A 24,137-nucleotide genomic window follows, 5' to 3' on the forward strand; every position below is an offset into this window, starting at 1 on the left:
GCTTTAAATAATCGCCTAGGATTCGCCACCGGTGTGTAGCAATACAGTTAAATAGAGTAGATAATTGGGGTTCATCATTAATATATATGGAGTAGATACATTGCAATAGTCGAAATCACACAAATGAATTACCTTTTCTTAACAATATGTACATAATTAGTTACTTAGGGTGTTGATGAATTAAACAAAAGACAACATAATATTATCATTGGGAAGATATTGTAGAGAAGAGAGTTATGTATACATAACAATGTGTTTATGACTGTGAATGTCTTAGAAGTAGTTTGCTTATGACTAATGTCACCATGCACCAGTGGCGAAGACTCCATACTAGGCGATTATTTGTAGCCTACCTTTTTAAGAAAAATATTTAAAATTGCATATTGACTTATTTATATAATCATTTGATTGTATATTCTAAAAAATAATTTATTTTGCTAACGAAAGATGCCGTATGTGTAGGAATATAATACGGTATTACACAGATAATAACAAAACAATCAGCAAAGGTTTTAATAAATATACCGCAGCGCGCCATCTGTCTTGACTTGACGTTAATATTATATATCGGATTATGTTTCAAATAATTCTCAATTTTTTTCATATGGGCTTTACGTCACGTAGCCCCGCCCAGTCTGTCGCATTGTATGAATTTACGTTAGCTCCGATTGCAGAGCCTAAAACTAAAAAATTAATAATTAGACAATTTAATAAAATAATTTCTATGGTGTATAATCGAATATTAATAAATATAGACTGTTTTTTAATAATAGAAAGATCTTTTATCTAATGATTTTTGATATGTATAAATGTTTTGAAAAAATACGTACTTAATTTAATCTGATCACTTAATTTTTATGTCGTCAGAGAGTTTTTGAAGTTTCATTAAATTAGTGTGTTGTTGTTATTAATGTATACCTATTCATTAGTAGTAATATCGTATTATCTTCTTATTTCTCGTAAGTATACCTGACAAGTGTGTTCTTTTTATCAGATCTCCACAGCCTACCTCTTTCCAAAAGTCACCCTTCGCCACTGCCATGCACTGAAGTGTGTTCTGGGAAATATGGAAAAACGACACAATTTGAGGCTATTAGTTTCAAAATTGAAGGGGTTATTGCAAGATAATGATATGCCACAGAAACATAGTTTGGAGCTATGAGCAATTTAATGTTCTTGTTCGTTCACTACTGTAACAGGAAAAATTACTATCCTCATTAAAATGTTCGATATATCTCACATCTAATTATTCTGTTTGGAGCAGAAGGCGTGGATGACTGACCGATATCAATTTAGACTGGCATGGCATATCATATTATTATTGCAGCAAAATTTGAATTTATAAGAACTACACAATAATCATAATTATTGAGACATCAGTGCATTTTTTTAAAGTGTCTTAAGGGCGCACATGCTCAGCGTAGGTCAAAATGGAGCTTTTATTGCATTTTCAAAGCATGATCCTGGACATTCCTTAAACGTTGTAGATAATCTATTTATATAATTTTGAAGCCTTATTATCTTTTATTTTTATTTTAAACATTTGATGACTGCATAAAGTATTTTTATTACATAAAATAGTATTCTTTTAAACCTCTCGCTCTAATGTTTTAGAATATAGTCATATTTCAGTACATGCATGTGCAGTGGTGTTAAGATTTTTTACATTTATTATATTTATACGTATTTATAAAAGCATCAGTATAATTTATGTCGACATTATTATAGTGAAATATTTACGATAAAAAATTCTATTGATAATACCGTTTAAAAAAAATATTATAAAACCATTAGTATAATTTATGTCGAAATTTTATAGTGAAATATTTACGATAAAAAATTAGAAAAAAGTAGAATTAAAGTGGAGGTTGATTACAAAGTCGTTTATATTTATTATCTGATTGCATTTTTTTAAATTTTACGGTTTTTACGACTTCAAAAATATTTCTTTATTCATTTTAATGGCGTTAAGGACATTTTATTACACACTTTTTATAATAATTGATTGTTCATATATTTGCAAAAATTAAATATTATTTTTGCGGTCATAAAATAATATATGCTTGATGGTTTTTGCGATTATTTGAAAATGGATTTGAAACTAACAATCTCAAATAATATAAACGAATGGTTTTGTTTGATGGCGCTGTCCGTAGCAGGTGAACCGCGGTGTTTAACCTGATCGTGTATAAAGCACATACCGGGAGGCAATGGTGTGAGGTAGAATCCAATTAATTACATTTTTAAAAAGATTACATTACATATATTTTATAAATTATGTTTTTTTTTCAAAATAATATCATATACTTTAAAAATTGTTTAAATGTACTCGACCGTTTTTTTTTTGACAATCTCTAAATAACGAAATGTGGAAGTAACCGATTTTGAAACTGACAGTCTCAATTCAATAATAAAATATAAATCTACTGAATAATCTACGTGTTCACAGTATTATGCTATTATTTATTTTCTAAATTAAATGCATTAATGCAACTATGTACATTAGGTTATGTTGCTACCCAGTAGAACGGCCCGATAATTACACAACTCTACATTGTAGAGCAGTGATCGCCAAACGGTCCCTTGCGAGCTACCGGTAGCTCACGTAGGATATTTTATCACATTTATCATACTTATAAGAATCAACGTTTTCCACTATGAAGGTGGTTAAAGGTAAATAGAAACAGACTCACATATTATGTACATATTGATAATTGCATTCGGATGGGAATGACAAGAAGAATTGAACTCACAGAGAATTGAAAATATTATAGAGGAAAGTAAATACTATTCTTGGCGTTGGTGTTGGCTTGTAAATCGTTAGACGGTGATTGCTTTGTAATCACTCGGCGGTCTTGATCGTTGATTGTAAAACACTTGTAAGTTTTTTGTAAGTAAGTTGTAAGTTGTTGATAATTGTTTTATAATGTGGTAGCGATGGCAGTAGACGGCGGGCTCAAAGTTCAATGTTATAAGTTTTTGGCGGTGAATTACATGAAAACCGTGGAAATCCTTGTGGTTATCACACATTCACGTATGGAAAACCCGTTGCTTCGTTGGGCAGACGGTTGCTCACTCGCCATGCGAATTTGAAGCGCTTTTGAGCGTCTAGTTTGCACACAAAAGCAGATTGGTATCACTTATCACAAAAAGTCACAAAAGTCATAAATTCCCGGGAAAATCCCGAGAGGAAGCACTTGGAAATATGTCAGATCGAAGTCCAGGGGCAGGCACGGGTAATAGAGTGAAAACGGGATCAAAAACAGTAGAAAGCTGGATCAGAAGTGAGATAATATCGAAAAGCGGTGAGTTGGCGTAAAAACAGTTGCGGAGTGACACGAAACACGTCTACACTCGGCAAGACATATCAATACCAGACAATTTCAATTTCTGAAAGTAGCTCACATCCTTATTGAGTTTGGAGACCACTGATGTAGAGAAATGTTTCTTAACCTTTTTACATCCGCGCACCACAAAAAAAAATCAAAAAATGTTTTAAGGACTATTAACATTGGAATAAAATAATAAATATTTATATTTACACTATTTTTGAAACAATTGTTTTGAAACAACAAATTTTGCGGCCCACCCAAAAATCTTCGCGAATTACCGGTCAAGAAACTATGGTGTAGAATATATATTCTGCTTCATAACTTTGCACTCCGGCTAGGATGAAAATGACTTAAAATATTTTAAAGTATTCTTTATATCTATATATTTATTTATTACTACATATACCTATTAATACAAGTGAATATCATTTGATTTAATTTTATGCGAGGTAATTAGTCAAAGTGGCATATCAGTGTACTAAAAAGTGCAAACTTATGAAATGTGTACTCTACTACACATTCAATTATCGCATAACAACACAATTTCTTCCGTTCTTCTTCATCGTGCGCTGAATCCTGATTGGGCCTACTTCACAAGCACCCTCTACTGACTCCTATAATATATCGCTCTTATCCTCTCCAGTTTCCAAGACTTTCCATTCTACTCAAGTCCCCTCTACCTTACCCTTGCCGTGTCTCTAGATCGCTTCCACTAGGTTAAGCATCAGTTCAGTATATTTCGATCCTTGTCATAAGGCATTCCTTCGACGTGATATTATGAACATCGCAGTCTTTGCATATAATAAAATAATTATCAATGGTTTGCTGTTGCATTGTGATATGCAGTTATAGATTAATAAATTTTTTAAACGACTTATATTAGTCGTTCTAGTACCTAATAGAGTTAGTAACCTAACCTAACCTAAGCCAAAAATATGTGAGATATTACGGGAAAAATTAGTTATCTATGGGATTACCGTATATAAAATATCTGGTTGGGCCAATTATGGTGGCCGTCATTCCTTATTTTCCCACCTACCTGGAATCCTTATTTATTATTGTCGCAAGACCAGGCGACTTCTAGTCATGGATCATCAGTCGACCGTAAGGTATATACATTTAGTTACATCAAGACAGCGGGTGCGCTTAGGCTTGTTAAAGACAAGCCGTCATTAGGCACAGAATGACTCAGACAAAAATCTGTTCGACCTTCGTTGCGCTAAGTCTGATACGGTTTGAGCGAACGTCACGTATATCATCCATCTTGAACTTTTCATCATCATTCATCCAAAAACCAAAAGTAAATCCGTGAGAGTGACATAACGAGCGTTTACCAGTGCGTGAGTGCGTGAAAACAGAACCGGATCCAGCGCGCGCCTGCCCTCTCAACATAAAAGGTCAGTGTCTGGCTAGCTAAACCCGCGCTTAAAAGGTGCTTTTTTAGTAAAAGATAGTAAGAATATTAAAATTCAACTTATTGAATATAAATTTATATATACATATATATAATTGTGTATAATTGACACCCACATTGGCCACGCGGCTTAAGGGTTGGACTATAAAGCCGTGGGTCCCAGGTTCGAATCCTGGGTCTGGCGCGTACACATAATATTGTTTTTCAATTTGTGTGTCTCAGGGTATGGACCTAATAGGTTGAGCAAGTGGCTGACATCCATTTCTCGTAAAAAAAACAAGACATAAATTGATCCTATCAGGATCGGACATGGTCGAAAAAAGAATATATATATAAATAACTAGCTCTCCTGTAAAATTGCACATTTTGTTAAACTCATTAAAATTATCTTCGTTCTGCAAGTCTTAGCGCAAGCGTCCAATGATTAAGTTATCCAAATTTCCATCATTTTAATCCGTTTCAAATTGCTATTGGTTCATCATTTCAAAAAATTAAATATCTTTAAATGAGCGGAGCAGAATTAAAGACCTTGCAAATTGAACCAAAGCAAAACAATCGTTACTCCGAGAGATGAAAGCAATGTGACTCCTCATTGGTTATAAATTTGCTTTAATGAAGGAAATATTTAGAGATTCCTCAGTTTCTTTAAGACGCCCCTGGTATTTGACATATGGCGTCGCGTGAAGGGTTAAGCAAAGCTTTATGAGCGGGAGATTTAAATATCAAACGACATGTTTTATGGGCCGCCACTGGCTTAATCGCTGAGCATCAAAATCAGCTGGTATCAGAACGCTATTTTACATAATGAAAGAAAAACGTGCAAATAATTAAATTTGAACTGTAATTAGCAAAGATTTAATTCACTTATTCTCTATCAGTAAATTCATGGTAGCTATATTATACCCTTTAAAAATATAAAAATAATCCTTTAATATTCTATGTTTCTATATGTATTACGTGATAAGTAAAGGTACAAGTCGGTTATGTGGAATACAGCGACAAACACATTTTGAAAATAGGCGATATACTGGATTATTTGTTAGGTTTACCTAACCAAACCTAACCTAACCTAAACTAAACTAACCCAAACTAACAAATAATCCAATATATCGGGTTGTATCCAATGTGTTTGACGCTGTATTCCTCATAACCGACTTGTACCTAAGTAAAAAGTAAAAAGTAAAAGAGAGATCCAGAAACTTAGAGTAGCACGACGTGGTATGGAGAGGTGCATGCTAGGCATAACGTGAAATGACAAAAAGAGGAATGAGTTGATTAGGAAACAGACAATTGTTTGCGATGTAATAGAATTCTCTAAAAACCTCAAATGGAAATGGACTGGACACATAGCACGGAGAAAGGACAATCGTTGGACAAATCTAGTCATCCAGAGGTACCCAAAACGTAAAAAATGTCTGCAAGACTGCATTGATGACATGATTAAGTTCTGCGGAAGTACGTGGCAACGCATCGCACAGTACCGAGAGAAGTAGAATTAGCTTGGAGATGCTTTCATCCAGAAGTAGATATATTTAGGCTGATGATGATGATGATGATGATATTACGTAACACATACCTTTATGAAATACCAAAAGTTTATTTGTTTTCATACAATATTTTAAAATAGTCGGCTCTCACCGTGGTCGAGTGACAAAAAGTTCGCTTCAATCCCACTTTCAGCATTTAATTTTTTTTTTTTATAATACCTACGTGTATTATACTTTTATCAAATAATAATAATATCTAAATACTAAAAAAATACATTTGGTATTTGTCATGATACATTATTATTATCGATTAATATTTTTATTTCGTGAACCTTTTGATTTATCGGCGACCTGTCGGCAATATTTTTTTGACCATGTACATCCTAATAGAATCATAATATGGGCCTCCATAGAGTGGAGGTTGGTATTGACAGATTTTTTTTTTTTGAGAAATGGATTTCAGTCACTTGCTCAACCTATTAGGTCCATACTCTGACTCATTGAAATCGAATTGAAAACTCAAATTGAAAAACAATATGTGTAATTTTCAGACCCAGGTTTCGAGCCTGGGACCCACGGCGCGATAGTCTAACGCTTAAGCCACGCGGCCATCGTGGGTGTATGGGAAACACTAATTTCTAATACTCAACTGTCGAAAAATATTGCTATACATCAAGGCAAATACGGAACACAAAATTGTTCAATTTGCCTAAAACCATAAGTCGAATACATTACTGAATAATTATCCGGATATATTTGATTATAATTTTTTAAGGCTGTACTTCAGCTGAGGCATGGTCTAAAAAGATCGTGACTAGGCGATGCGCGGATTATGCAAATGACGCGAGCCGAACGAAATATAATTTGTCATAAAAATTCAACATGCGTCCTTTTAATGTAATGTTTATTATTATATTCATAATAATAATAGAATATTCATTGACATTTTTCTTTTTCAAGTACATGCGGAACATTTTTAGTCACCTTTACACGATCAAATAAATTGACTTGTCACACATCGACTGTCAGTTTCCGATTGGCGACGACTGCGAAATTTCGTTCCAACTACTATTGAAAATTATTTGCCGTTTCACTTATGTATGCTCTTAAATTTGATAAAAATGTATAATAATATAATGCGTGTGTTATTAAAATTATAATTTTAAAAAGTGCTATAACCATGGGCATCTGTGGGTCTATTCTATATACAAGGGGGCTATCGACGGTTAAAATGATAAGGCGATTAATTGTTACAAAAAGTTAACTATTTAAACTGTCCACCTTACTCTAAAAGTTAACACAGCCAAGAGACTAAGAGAGGGGCTGTTAAAACATAGCACTGTACACATAACATTCTCCATCTATAGTAACTGCATTGCCATTTTCGTTTTATTTTTTTAATAATATGATCTAATTACACCTGATGGATGTAAAGGTGTTTAAAAAATAGCATGTGGATTTTCATTGCTTGCGACAATTGTGTTTGTTTTACGAACCAATACAACCAGAAATGAGGTTCATCGCTGAAGATGATCATGAAATAATAAAATTGAAGGGGTAATCGCAAGACAATGATATGACACATAATTACGAATTTGTTGATTTTGAATAAAACCAATTCCCAGGGTATACATACACCAACTTTTACTTAAGACACTTTAAAAAAAATACACTGGTGTCTTAATAATTATGATCAATGTGTAGTTCTTACAAATTCAAATTTTGCTAAAAAAATGGTCATAACAATAATATGATATGCCATGTCAGTCAAAATTGATATCGGTCAGTCATCCACGCCTTCTGCTCCAAACAGAATAATTAGATGTGAGAGATATCGAATATTTTAATGAGGATAGTAATTTTTCCTGTTACAATAGTGAACGAACAAGAACATTAAATTGCTGATATCTCCAAACTATGTTTCTGTGGCATAGCATTGTCTTGCAATAACCCCTTCAATTAGTCTGTTTCAATGATTTGTTTAGCCCAATCAGAAAATTTTTGATGCGCTATATGGTCATTCGATTTAAATCTTTGTGTTATATGCATTTTATACGCCTTCAAATACTAATCTTTATGAAGAATATTCCATGTAGTGCTGTAAGAAATTCCAAGCTCTTGAGAACTACGTGTGATAAAATTGATTGTTATGGATTTTTATTCACATTTTCACAACATTGTTATTTTCAGCAGTGCGTATACATGTTTGGCGGATTGGATTCTTAACATCACGAAAATTGTCAGTTGACTCGATTTTTTTAAAATTAAATTGCGAATAGTAAACTCTGTAGGTGTAATTATTTTGACCATAATGTGCCCGAAACGTTGCTCGAATAGATTCATTATTGTTATAATAAATTTTAACAATGTGTATACGCTGTGAATTTTTTTGAAGTTATACTTCTTTAGGCGCGTTTGGGAAATCAGATCAGAGTGTATTTTTGGCGTGTGACATGTAACACATAACTTATTTTTTCACACGAAAAAAACGCACTCGATCGGCTCCGAACCACCGATTGTTTGGTTATCGGCCGAACGCACTACTTTTACGCCACAGTATGATACTGCAATCGTGACGATTATACAGTATAATATTATAGTTTAGAATTGTTCCGTTGCCTAGGCAGCAAATTTATTGTATTTGCAATTCCTTACGTAAACAAACTATTAAACGCCAGAGTGACAGTTGGTACTTTAAAAATAAAAACAACGATAAACCATTATATAATTTAGTAATACAAGTTAAAGTGTATAGAAATAAACCAACGGCGTTCCAATAAGCGTTTCTTTTTCTTGAGTGTGTAATTTAACAAGATAATTAAGAGCTAGTCGAAGAATCTTGGTTATCACAAGTTTTGTTTTTGTTTTGTTATGCCAAAGAAGTATAGCTTCTAACGCGCGTATATAAGTACACACACCGATTTTTTTTCATGATAATTTTCCAACCAATGCTGAACACAAATGTCAACTTTGGTGGCAATCAGAAAAAATGGCTGTTATGACTCTATAAAAATCTATACTACTAATTTGATATTTTAAAAATAGAACAAGTTTTTATTTCCGGTGTAAAAAATTCTTTCATAGTCATAATACGCCTATTAGCTTAAAACCAATTGTAGCTATAAACGCTGAAGTACTTGCACATATAACAATATAATATATAATTTTAATATTAATACTATGCCAACGGCTGACTACTGGATTGAACAGTAATCAGTTTTAAGCTGTAATCCTTTGTCAACAGACGGATAACTGGAGTGCTCTGAATATTATATTGTCAATACTCGCATATTATTTTTGGTTAAATGCACACTTCAAAATCAATTCCGTTCGGATTCATGCAAACAATTCAAAATTGCGCAGTTTCGAGTTGATACTTTAATAATATTAATAGATAAACGAAATTTTTGTCATACCATTTTTTGATTCTACGGAAATAGTGATATGTGAAAATATAACTTTTTTATCCGTAGCATTGTTTGACTTTTTGAGATATAACGTTGTCATTTTATCAAATATTTATTTTGATTTGTTTGGTTATTGAATATAGTTTTATAGTTCTCTACCATAGTTTTGTAGTTTTAACAACATAAGGAAAAATTAAAGGAGCCGGGTTGACACTACTTTACTGAGTTAATAGAGATGCCAGCATACTATTTTAAACTGAATAACTACAGCTCACGATAGGCAGGCGTGAAGAGATATCAAGAAGAAGGTAAATATCCAAACATGATTTTGTTAACGACATTAATCAAATAAAAAAAACACAGTTTCATAATTCTCTACCATAGTTTTATAGTTTTAGCAACAGAAGGATAAATTAAAGGAGCTGGGTTGAGACTACTTTATTGAATTAATAGAGTTGCCAGCACACTATTTTAAACTGGATAACTATAGCTCAGGATAGGCAGGCCTGAAGAGATACATATCAAGAAGAAGGCTAATATCCAAACATGATTTTATTAACGACATTAATTATTATTATCTAATAAGAATGGTATTTCGGTGATTTTGGAATCCGCATGGGTATGGCGGGTTCATTCAACCAACTTGGAGATGCATGGAGGTAAAGGCTGTATTCTGTGAGGACCAAATGTCATTATTTGTTCAACGCATGCGTGTTCATGTGGCTGTGAGACGTGGCATATTAATTAGCTTCAAAGACATCAGCTTTTGAGCATTGAAAATCATGCGGACATGGCAACCCTCGGTGATTAAGGTCGAATATCGAATAAATGCTTTGCGTGGTCGGGACATGTGTTTCGGATGCCGCCAGAGAGTGCGACAATTCGTACATTTGTAGCATAGCCTCAATAGTTTCAAGAGTGACAGCCCCTCTCTCAGGCTCCTTTCACATTGTACGGTTTTTACCGTACGGCAAAAATTGAACGGCGACATTCTTTTAGTGGCGTAAGAAGAGCATGGCCCTTTTCACATTATACGGCGACGGTTAAAAACCGAAACGGCGCCGTATAGCAGCCGTCCATTTACTCTGTATTCACGGCGCCCGGACGGCCACTGATGACTCAATGGTGTACGTGAGACGGTTTTAAATCATACGGCACAGCACAACACTCAATCAAAAATTGAGCTTGTGATGGAAGAAAAAACTTGCATAAACCGTATAGTGTGAAAAGTGCGTGAACTTGTTGCCGATTCGGATTTTTACCGTTCGATATTTTCCGTACGGTTAAAACCATAAAGTATGAAATAAGGGTCACGCTGCAGCGGTACTACACTGCTTGTATAATATGAAGAGAGGCGCGATATGCGGCGATGGACCGAGGGAAGTGGCACGAACTCGTGCTTGCCCTATACTGGAGCGTGACAGGCTGAAAGAACAAAAAAGAAGAATCATTAATAACGATTGATTGAATTCCAATGACTTGCAATCAAATAATATTGATGTTAATTTTATAATACCTAAATACGATTATAGTGATGTATTCTGAAAAGCTATTTTTTGAAACGAGAGTTTATTAGATTTTTTTTTTATTATTATCCATATCTTCAATAATAATATTGCATTAAAATTTGTTAGTAGGTATAGGTTAGTTAGTTGTTAATAGCTGTATGTACTTATTGCCTAATATATTGTATCACTTGAGAATGTCTCATTGAAGCGGACGAAACTAGTCCCGATTATTATTTAACCATAAGTAACAAGAAGCTACTACAATTTTATGTTTTAATTTAATTAATATAATATATTGTATACCCATTTGGTACCAAATATGTATTACCTATGAACTTTAAAACTGCTATGACGAATCATATATTGAATCTGGTTTCTGCATTCGCTCTCAGATGAATTAGGTCGTATAGACTGTTTATCATGTACGAGTATACTAATCATTTCGCCGTAGCACAGTTCATCATAAATTCATAAAATCAAGAATGTAAATCAAACCTAACCTAATCTAACTTCATCTAACATAACCCAACAAATAATCCAGTAAACCGACTATTTTCAAAATTGTTTTCCACTGGTTTCCCCATAACCGACAAGAACCGTGGATTATTTAGATATAAGGGCATTTTCGCCAAAGTTTGTACATTGCGTTTTTGGCATGTCCCATGACTTCGATTGATTTTTTCATAGTTATTATATTATAGAATATTGGAAAGTTATGTCTTTTTAACATGAAAATTTATTAATTTACTTTATTCGATCAGTTAAATACAACTGTCTGACCAGTATATATTTTTAATTGATTATTTAGATCGAAAGGTAGTGTGTTTTTACCATGTCCCACCCCTAAATTCAAATAAACAAAGTCTGATTTCGTCATTAATTTTGAGTGTGTAAAATTAAATTCGAAGTGTCTTCAACAGCTTACATTATATATTTTTGGAACATATACAGGTTTTTCCGTAAATTTGGACCAATATTGAAAAAAATCACGTTTAAAGTGTGTCCCAGGATATTTGAAAAAGCGGAATTCCACATTCCGTTACCACGATTTTAGCATGAAGGCGAAAAAATTCCACTATAAATATGTATTTTTTTAATGTAGCAACACTTTTGTATAACACTGATCGCCATTTACATTTTAAATTGTTGGTGTGTGTCGGTATCGCTATCGGAACAGGTTGCTTTCTGGGTTGGTCATTTAAGGAGTTCCACTACTGTTACCACGATTTGTAAGGTAAGAAATCACATATTTCCATTTCACATACTATATATATGGAGCTTATCTTTCATACTACAGATGTAATAAAACATATCGCAGGCTTAACAATAAAACTAAGCTAAATTTTGGCTTCAACCACTTCTGAAACACAATCCGTTACTTCCGTTCCGAAACTATATTGGTGGTAACGTATATGTGGAATGTAAAAGTAACGAAATGGAATGCATAAAGTTGGGTTTACATTGTGTGTTTAGTTCTTCATAGATTATAAAAAGTTTTATTTTGTCTGTTCGTATGAAAAACAAAAATATTTTCATTAAAAAATATAGAAAATAAGCTGGCTATATAATAAAGATTAAAAAAGTATGTGATATGTCTGAATACGCAAAACTAGCGCAGATAAAAGTATGGACAGATAAAAAAACAACAGAAGGAAAAGAAAATACACCAGACTGAAATAATTGCGAGACAGGCACTGACTCTATCATACTCTTTCTGTTATACGCCACCAAAATTTTAAAACTTCTCCATACATTTTAGGCATAGAAATTTATAAAAATGTATGAAAAAGTATTTTTTTGTCACGTTTAACAGAAATGTGTACCCTATTAGATTTAATACCTGGAACTGTAGGTATTCGCGAAATGTCAGAAAAGTACGTCTTGATTACAATCAACCTGTATAGCTACATTTTATGTTGATGAATACAGGTAAATTTCAAGACAACATACAGTCGAACTTGGTTATTACGAGGAAGATGGGACCGACTGAATTTGCTTGTTATAAGCGTTACTCGTTATATCAGAGAATAGGTATTTTTAAATGAGCATGTCACATTACACAAAAAGACGAAAATAAAAAATTTGGAAACCATCGTAAAAATCCCCGAAACGAGCATGGCATTCATAAACTACAAAAGAAGATGTTTATTGTAATGAACGCTGGTAGGTACCTACGGACTTCACAAACCTTGGAGTTTTCAACCATATGCGTGGATACTTTTTTATTATTGTCGGCGAAACACCAATAAGGTAGGTACTTAGACACTTTACTAGTGTCATAAACGTAATCCGACCCCGGCGGCATCCTGTCCAATCGGATTTTATTGCTTAGGGTCGAAATGTTTTAAAACGATCGACACATTAACAGTATTTTAGCTCGGTATATCCGATAAGTTGCTCGTTATAACAGTGAATAAATTAAATGTATGGCGAAAGTCATAAACCAAATGTCAACAAATGTTTCCTTATTACATCCGAGATCTCGCTATGTCCGAGATCGTAATAACTGAGTTCGACTGTAATTATTTTCGTAAAAGTTATATACTCCGTGCCGCGCTAGGAACTCGCGTCCGAATCCCTTGCTGATTTAATTTTTTTCATATATTGTTAATTTGCTTTAAAATATTTTTTATCTGAGTTACAAATAATATAAATGCCAAATAAAAGTTATGGTAATGTGTAGTGTGTCAAAATTATTACCTACCTTATTTTACTAGTATTGTGAAGTGTGTCAAAATTATTACCTACCTTATTTTACTAGTATTGTGAAATTTATTATAAAATATGTCTATTTTAGTGATTAAGTTTGGTTTGTTTTGTTATTGTGACGCACGTTGAATAATATCTAACTATCAAAAAATTCAAATAAATTTTATAAAACAAAAAATTGTTTTTATGGTTACATGTAACTTTAGCTTTACAAATTACACTCCGTTACCATTTCGTTACATTCCGAAAATGTCCCAAAAAAAGTTGAACGTTAACTATTTTTCATTTGATTATTAAATAACGAAACTTATGTATTTTTCCAATAAAATGTAGTAAAAGTGATTACTGTCTTTAAAAAAATAGCAGAACGAACATTGATTGGTTTTTTCAAAAACTAAAGGAAAAATGCTCTGCCATTATAGACATACGGTAACGGAGAGGAACGAAATGTGCCCACGAATTAAAATTCAATAATATGTTTTGACTATTTGTAGTTTTATTTTTAAGTGTATGGTTTTTTTAATCTAATAAAGCTTTTTTAAGTGATTAAAAGTGTATCATTCATGTTTTATAAGCTTAGTTTCATGGTCACGGAAAGGAAACTTATTATGCCCAATTTGATAAGAAAAATGATATAAATATTGTATTAATCAATATTTTGCTGAAAAATTGCTGTCACTAATTCGGCAACAGAACAAGGAATCTGCTAGCTATATAAAAATGATTAATTTGAGTGAAAAAATAATATCACCCAAATTTCAAACATGTACAAACTTTGGCGAAAATGCCCATAAATTTTATCTTAGTATTATACGACCCAAAGAGATTCGACAGTCTTTAATATACGACCATACATTTCCGATACATTCCATTCAATTCCACAGTGAAGTGTGATACGTCGAACTGAATAAGTACAAATTTCCAGACACGTACTAATGTATGTCTTTCTACCAGTGGCGAAGACTCCATACTAGGCGATTATTTAAAGCCTACCTTCTTAAGAAAAATATTTTTTAATTGCATATTGACATATACTTAATCACTTCATTATTTCATGTTCTATAAAAATAATTTATTTTTCCAACGAGAGATATCGTATATGTAGGAATGTATTGCAGTATTACACAGTTTACAAAACAATCTGCAAAGGTATTAAAAAATATACCACAGCGCGCCATATATCTTGACGTAAATAAATTTCCGATTATGTGTGAAATAATTCTGAATTTTTTTCGTATGTACTTTACGTCTCGTAACCTCAGCAAGTCTGTTGATTTGTATGTAATAAGGTAAGCTCCTATCGCAAAGCCTAAAATATTCCCGCATAATATTGTTGTCACGATTGCGCACTTTGTCCAAAATCATTATTAATTAGGTAAGTAATTAAAAAAAATATTTCAACGGATTTCAACATAGATTGTTTTTAAAAATAAAAATAAATTATATCTAATGATATTTGATGGGTATTAATGATTTGGAAAATACCTAATTTAAACACATCGCTCATTTTTATGTAGTCAATGAGTTTTTGAAGTTTCATTGAATTATTAGTGTGTCGTTGTTATTTATTAGTGTGTACCTATTCATTACTAGTAACTATCGTACTATTCTCGTAAGTATACCTGACAAGTGTGCTCTTTTTATCAGATCTCCACAGCCTACCTCTTTCCAAAAGTCACCCTTCGCCACTGCTCTCTACAAATAAAAAAACGTAAATTACAAGTAAACGTCATATTTCGTTTTTTTTAATTTCGTAACTTACTTTGAAGCTTATATCAATATGAATACCAGCTATCGTCCCCGTTATCGTCAACTGAGTTGCTATGAAGATTTCGAAGATCAGCGCAGCGCTAAATCGTAGTGTGGGGACAATGCATACTCGAACCACTAACTGCTATAATATTAGTTGGCGGTTTAAAGGAGGTGGCAGGTGTCAATACTGTAGGGGCTTTCATGAAACTCTTTACACTATGGATAAAAGGTATTATTTTATTTAAGACTTGTAACAAAGGCATAGTTGTTTTTAGACACCCTTTGCCTCACTATTAGAGATGACTTTCACTGAAATAACAGGCTTTGCTGACAATCTTCTTCTTCCTTGAATGATATAGTGCCAATCTGGTTGCTTCAGTCACTGTTTTGACAATGCTACCCGTTATATTAGTTTACATTCGTGGGGTTACTGCCAAAATTCGGTAAGTCTTGAAATCATGTTATGGAGTAACTGCAATTTCCAGTTTGACAAGCCCTCTAAAATTAGTTATAATTGAAATATCTTGCTTTTTGTGCATATTCTATATCGGATGTTCTTGAATATTTTTTCTAGCATACCTACATATTTATATATAGACATATAATCCGTTTTTAACTCTTAATACCTAAATTATCGACTTATCAACTTTTAGCAGCAACCCCACGATTTAAGTGATGTAATGTTGAGCCTTATATTATGAGGTTACCTACAAGCTGCAAAGTCAGCTATCTCCATAAACGTTATGCCAAAATATTTTAAAGCAATTTTTCCGACCATGTACGATACTAATAAAATCAGATGTTAGCCATTTTCTCAAGTCATTAGATCCATACTCTGACTCATACACAAATTAATTATTATTGATTAATTTAATAAAACGCATTTTTTTAGTATGTAATTATTCCACTTTTATTATAAATATCATAAATATTTGTGTTATAATATTTTGAAATGTTATTGTAAATGAATGAGCGAACGTCGAGCTGTGAACACGTCAATATGTTCCGTGATGGCGACGGGGGGGGGGGAGTATCAATTCTTTAATCGTGTAAAGGTGACTAAAAAACGTTACCCATTTACTTGAAAAAGAAAACATATCAATGAATATATTATTATTGTTACTAATAGAAAAATAAGCAGAACATTAAATGGACGCGTATTGGATTTATATGACAAATTATATTTCGTTCGCCACGCGTCATTTGCACAATCCGCGCATCACCTAGCCACGAGCTTTTTAGACCATGCCTCAACTGGGGTATATGTTTTGTGTTACGGTAAGAATTTTAGAATATTTGTTTACGTGTATTAAATAAAGCTCTAAGTACCAACAAGTAGTATTGCCTGTAGTTACAAAATACCGAGCCATTGCAGTAAAATTTCATGAAGCAGACCTTTTGAAAAATGTAGTTTTACGGTGTGAAGCAATCACGGCAGCTTCTATAATTTTAGGTATTAAGAACTCGCAAGTGTCAACACACCATCGTCAGCTATTTTATATTGAATGCCATTGACCATTGCGGTGCTACTTACACCATTATAAATAAAACACGCCAACGGACTTACAACGTCAACAGGTTTAATTATTTTGCTGTATATTTTTGACTTGCTTAGAGGCACTTAGACTATAGTTGAAGTTATTGGCGTTGGTATGTAGAACATTTTTCTATAAAAATGTCAGTTTTTATTTTTTGGTACTTAGCGCCTTAATTAATATACGTATTCATTTGTGTAGTCCTTAATGATACCTAGTAAGAAATATTAATATCCAATCTCATTAATTTTAATTAAATTATTAGTGACAGAGTACTAACAATTGGACAGATAATGCTGTGTATTGATAGATTATTTGTGACGCCTTTATGATTTTGTTTTGGTAAATACCCGTTTTATAATTATTATTCAGTTGAAAATATCCATTTGAGGCGGACGAAACCGGTCCAAATTTATTAAATAATAAAAGTGGAATAATTACTAAAAAATGCGTTTTATTCAATTAATTAATAGTACAATGCAGTTCCACCATGAATTGAAAGTTAACACAATAAAATGAATCATACCTAAATTGAAAAACAATATATTTATTTGCATATAGCGTCGTGGGTCCTAGGTTTGAAACAATAGACCAGGGATTCGTAAACTTATTCTGCAATGGAACCCTTTGCAAACCCGGAAATTTAAACGAAACACTTAGTTTATTGTGTAGGTTATTTATTAGCGCAGCTAACCGTTCTGCCAATTTTGGCAACTAACTGTCGTTAAACTGACAAGACTCGTCAGCCGGTCAGTTTAAAAATATATACCAACGCCATATTTTTCATGCGCACGGTGTGAGAAAAGATGGTCCTCCGTCTGTACCTAGATCATGGCACCCATATTCCGAAGCGGGCCCCCTGCTTATCGTTAAGGTTAAAGACAATGTGACGATCTACAGTTCCATATTCCAAATGTTGTTCGAGGTAAAATTAAGGGTATTTTTAGTGATTATTTGTATTTTTAATACACCTATTTTTATGTTGATAATATCCGCAATTATATCGACAATAATCAAAAAATGTAAGTATGGCAAAACCACATATTATTAAATGTTAGTATGCCAGAAGTGAAACAGCGCCGCAGGCGACATTATTTTACTATTAGTGCATGTTTGTGATGTGTGTTTATCTCACTTTGCTGGTCGATCTCTCACGCCGGGCCCCCCGTAAGCCCAGGCCCCCAGAATAGAGGCCTGTTAGCCCAACCCTTGTGGGAGCCATGATCTATCTAGATACTTGACGTCATAAACATCATTGGAGATTGATCATCACTCGCCTTTCAATATGAAGTAGATTCTTTAATTATTTTAGTTTTACTTATTTTACTTCTACTTAGTAGAAGATCTTTCAATGTGTTGCAGTGTATAAAACCTTGGTCACGGAACACCTATTCAGGTTCGGCAGAATACTGGTTTTCCGCGGAACATAGTTCGGGAAACCCTGAAATAGACCATTATAATAATAATTCTAAATGTAATTTTCGCATCAACGAACATAATTATTAGTAATTGAAAATAGGTACTTAATTTTGGAAAAAACTTCAGAAAGATACATACTTATTTGAAAAAAAACTAGTGGTATTTTTAAAGCTATTGCTATCAATTCTAATAACTACGCTATCCGAAGTTTTAAAATAATAACAAGAAAAAGAAACCAGCCTTGTAATTAAAACAATTTAACTTTTAGCATTAAAACAAAAAAATATCAATTAAATTAATATTTTTTGAATTATGCGACATGTCAATAGCGGAAAAGATTACACTAAAATATACTATAATGAATATTAGAAAACCATATTTTGGCATTGGTCAAATACTTCAAGAGCGGCTTACAGATATTACGGACTTTGGAAATATCTTCGGAGTATAATTTAATTTTACTGATCAAAGGAACTGAAATCGATAGTTGCAGAACTATTACGTGGTAGATAAGTACTCAAGAAACAGATCAACTGTAGGTAACTGAATTTGCAACCAATAATCTCATATAGAGCTATAGGAAAATGTACAATCCTCGCTTACAAAAACTTATTAATAATGTAACTTCCTACTAGCTTATTTTATATTGTTTACGCTTTGATGCTTAGACGATTTTTTTAAAACTAAAAATAAAACGTTATTTAACGAGTTATTAATAGTCAGAAACGATGTTAATTTTACCAACATAGTTGTGACCATTGATTTACTATATTATAATTATAATAGATATGACGGCGCTTTTAGCAGTGGACTGTAATTTGAAGGTGATTCTGGTTGGTTGTACGGATATAGGGGGGGGGGGGGGTGTTACACAGGATGCCAGGCACTGACCTTTATGTTGAGAGGGGGAGCGCTGGGGCCAGTTTGGAGTTCATGCACTCACGGACTGGTAAACGGACGGTACACTTTTGATGGATGATATATGAGGTTGATGAATGATGATGATAGGTTCAGGATGGATTATAATTATAAACGTGACGTTCACTCAAACCGTAACAGATTTAGTGCAACAAAGGTCGAACAGATACATTTATTATAAATCACTCTGTAGTTAACGCGTCCTCGTTCATATCGTATCAGATAGTGCGTGATAGTTTTAGCAAACCTACGCTCTCGGCTGTCTTTGAGTAACTCAATGTTATTCGCAATCACGGTCGTCTTATGCCCTTATTACCCGTAATTGCTGGTTTCTGGTCTTGTAACAATAAAAAATAATGATGTGAGATTGGTGGGGAAAAACGGGATTACGGCCACCATATTTGGCCCAACCAAGATCTTTACATACATTTGCAGAGACTTGACAGTTCGTAAAGCTTTAAGTGCCATTCATTGGACGCTGGTTGCGTTTTCGTGGACTGTATGAAGGGAGTTGAGAATTTGGATGTTTGTGAAGGACAACGTCAGCAGAAGTGTGTCCAGGCACTGACCTTTGATGTTAAGCTGGTACAGACTGCTGTCTCTTGGGGCACTCTTTTGCGTGTCCGGAAATTTGTACGTATGCAGTTCGCCGTATCACACTTCACCGTGAAATGTTGTATCGGAAATATATGGTCGTATATTAAAGCTCGTCCAACCGCTTTGGGTTGTATTAATACTGAGATAAAAAAATTATGTTTAAATAAATCACGGTTATTATCGGTTTACAGAAAGTCACGGTAAACAAATTTTGAAATTAGCCGATTTATTTATTTATATAATGATTAAGAAATCTTACAACTACGAGGTGTTTTGATGAGAAAGCGTGAGATACCCATCCGATTGATATGTCATTGCCTATAAAAAAAACGCTGATGCTAGATGAAGTAATTATTGATAGTTAAACGACTTATTGATGTTATGTTGTCAAAAGTCATGCTTACCAGGCATAAGATTATTGATCGCTGTATATTAATTTGTACATTTAGGGAAATGTGGGATAGTTAATTTCTATATAATATAATATAATATAATATAATATAATATAATATAATATAATATAATATAATATAATATAATATAATATAATATAATATAATATAATATAATATAATATAATATAATATAATATAATATAATATAATATAATATAATATAATATAATATAATATAATATAATATAATATAATATAATATAATATAATATAATATAATATAATATAATATAATATAATATAATATAATATAATATAATATAATATAATATAATATAATATAATATAATATAATATAATATAATATAATATAATATAATATAATATAATATAATATAATATAATATAATATAATATAATATAATATAATATAATATAATATAATATAATATAATATAATATAATATAATATAATATAATATAATATAATATAATATAATATAATATAATATAATATAATATAATATAATATAATATAAATAAAATATAAAAAGCCTTTTTATTTCTTACAAACAAAAGTAAATGACAGTTAAATGACTATATCTAATGAATATATATATAACCTATGAATATATCTATTATGTATATATATATCTATGATTGTATTATTTACTTATTTTCTAGTTTATATAATATTAATTATTATTATTTTTTTATATTTTTGTATATAATACTATTAGATAATATTTATAAATTGAACAATGGTATGTAATTAGTTTGTTTGGTTTATAAGAACCCCTCTTTGGGTGAAGGCCTCCTCCAAAGTGTTAATCTCTGGCCTCTCTGGTTTTTTTCTCCATACCCGTTCGATTTCGTATCTAAGTATTCGTCTTGTATGGGTTGGCCTATTTTTGCATTTAGGTCGCCCATTATTATAAAAGTGTTATGTGCTTGGTTAATAGCTTTGCTATATAATATACGCCATCAAAATATCGAAAATTTTTTCCTTAATTTTATATTCTGTTATAGTCAGACCGGAGTACAATAAAAAAGTTGAACAGGGCTGATAAAGCTCCGCGAAATTTACGAACCAAGCCGCTCGCTCAGGCGGCAGTGAACGAACTTTACGATCTAAACGTTTGACGGGGCTTCTAATGATGATCTCGTATCGGGCCATTTGTGCCTTAGCTGCTCCGCGGTTTAACTCCACTGCTTAAACTTCACTATGATGGTTATTTTCAAACCCGTTATAAATTTAAGCTTTACTGACGTTTTATTTTAGGTTTCAGGGATATTGTTGTATTAAAAATATTAGTATTATCGCTATTACTGAAACGTTTGATATTTTAAAAACATCATTTTGCAATCGATGACATTATGACCAAAGCAAATTAAAATGCTTTGCTGACATTCGTATTTTTCACTGAAAAAATAGTTTTAAATTAAATTATACATACATAATTCGTAAGGTTACTGCTAAAAGTTGGTAAATCTGGAAATCTGTTATAGAGTAATTGCAATTTGAAGTTTGACATGCCCTTTAAAATCGTTTACAATGCTAATTTCTTTGATTTCTTTACCCGTGATTTTTTTTCTAGTAGGTACACATATTTATATAATATATAGATACATAATCCATGGTTAACTCTAAAATATCTAATTTATCGACTTTTGGCAGCAACTAAAATATTATTGTTGTCGAGTTTTTTTTATAATGAGACACTGTTTGCAAAGCATAATAGAAATGTTATATTGGAAATATTTTATTGGTATTTTACCACCACATTTTCTCCGTTTAGATGACTTTGTTAACCTTTAATTATGGAAACAATACATTGGGTACAATTAGGTACAAACTTTATGGAGGGCTTTATGCAATCCTTTTCAATTATTTTACATGATAAAGGTTTCTAAATAAATATACTTAAATGCCAAAAAATTATTCGTAATATTAATTAGCAAGAATTTATATATTTCTTCTTGTACCTATGTGTTTTTCACATTATTACTTTCTATTATTTGTTAGAACTATTTAAAAAAAATGACTGAATTGAATGATTTATATTAATTTAATGAATATAATGAATTTAATGAATTTAGTGAATTTAATGAATTTAATGAATTTAATGAATTTAGTGAATTTAATAAATATAATGAATTTAATGAATTCAATAAATTTAATGAATTTAATAAATTTAATGAATATAATAAATTTAATGAATATAATAAATTTAATGAATTTAATGATTTTAATGAATTTAATGAATTTAACGAATTTAATGAATATGATGAATTTAATGAATTTAATGAATTTAGTGAATTTAGTGAATTAAATGAATTTAATGAATTCAATGAATTAAATAAATTAAATAAATAAAATGAATTTAATGAATTTAATGATTTTAATGAATTTGATGATTTTAATGAATTTGATGAATTTAATGAATTAAATACTTCAATGAATTAAATAACTTAATGAATTTAGTGAATTTAATGAATTTGATGAATTCAGTGAATATAATAAATTGAATGAATATATTGAATTTAAAGAATTTAATGAATTTAATGAATTTAATGATTTTAATGATTTTAATGAATCTTAGAATTTAATATAGGTATTGAAAGAATTCGTGTAATAATCAAATATAGCTGAGAACGTTGTAGTGAACGTACCATAAGGCCATGACGAATCAATACAGAAAGACATGAGGGTAATGCAGTAGTGGATTGAGTACAGATGACGTATTTTATTATATTATACAGATTCTCTTCAGCTAGCTATTACGGTATATTATGCATAAAAACGCTGTAAAATGAAGATTTATTTCATGTAATGTCATCCGTAAACAATTTTTTAAAGTTTAGCCAGCGTGTTTTTTATATTATAAATAGGTCCATTTCCTTCCAATCCGCCCGAACTGTAGGGCGATTTTCCGCCCTTCCCGAATTCAAGAGTGACAGATAGAATAGATATCCGCCTACAAGTCAGACAGCGACTGACGACACTTGACATGATCAAGTTACTCGCTTTAGTTATTGCCAATATTATTTAAACCAATCAAAAGTTATTACTAAACGTTGTTGTAAAACAAAACTTCTTTTCTTTCGGCCATATCTGCCCCTTAATTGGAACATATGGACACCACGCGGCGCCTCCAAGAATTCCTGTTGCTCGCCGGTCTTCTTGGTTCGTTCCAGGTCAAACCAGCGTCTCGTAGCTCTGCCGTATACACTCTATAGATAGTATTTAACTGTCTTCCAGGACGTCGGAATCCGGTTGGCTTGAAAAACAGGAAAGCCAGGTTGAGGTTTCTTCGGGCATTCGCAGCACGTGACCGAGCCAGATCCAACGTCGCTTCTTCACTCTCATGGTGATGAGAGGCTGCTTGGTGCGTTCTCTTATCTCCTCGTTGTTCCTGGAGTCATACCACCGCACACCTAGTATCCATCGCAAACATCTGTATTTAAAGCTCAGTATACGGTTGCTCAGAGCCTTCGTAAGGTGCCATGGTTCGCTACCGTAAAGCAGCACCGTCAGAATGGCATCGGCATCGAATAGGCGGCATTTAGTTTTGACCGAGTACAATCGTGAGTCCCAGACATTCCGCATCGAGTTGAATGTTGTTCCAGCCATTCCCATTCGGATAGCGAGTTCGTTCTGCAA

The sequence above is a fragment of the Rhyacophila brunnea genome, unplaced genomic scaffold (genome assembly GCF_057557595.1).
Source record: "Rhyacophila brunnea isolate RB1 unplaced genomic scaffold, BYU_Rbru_1.0 scaffold_19, whole genome shotgun sequence".
In the NCBI taxonomy this organism is placed as follows: Eukaryota; Metazoa; Arthropoda; class Insecta; order Trichoptera; family Rhyacophilidae; genus Rhyacophila; species Rhyacophila brunnea.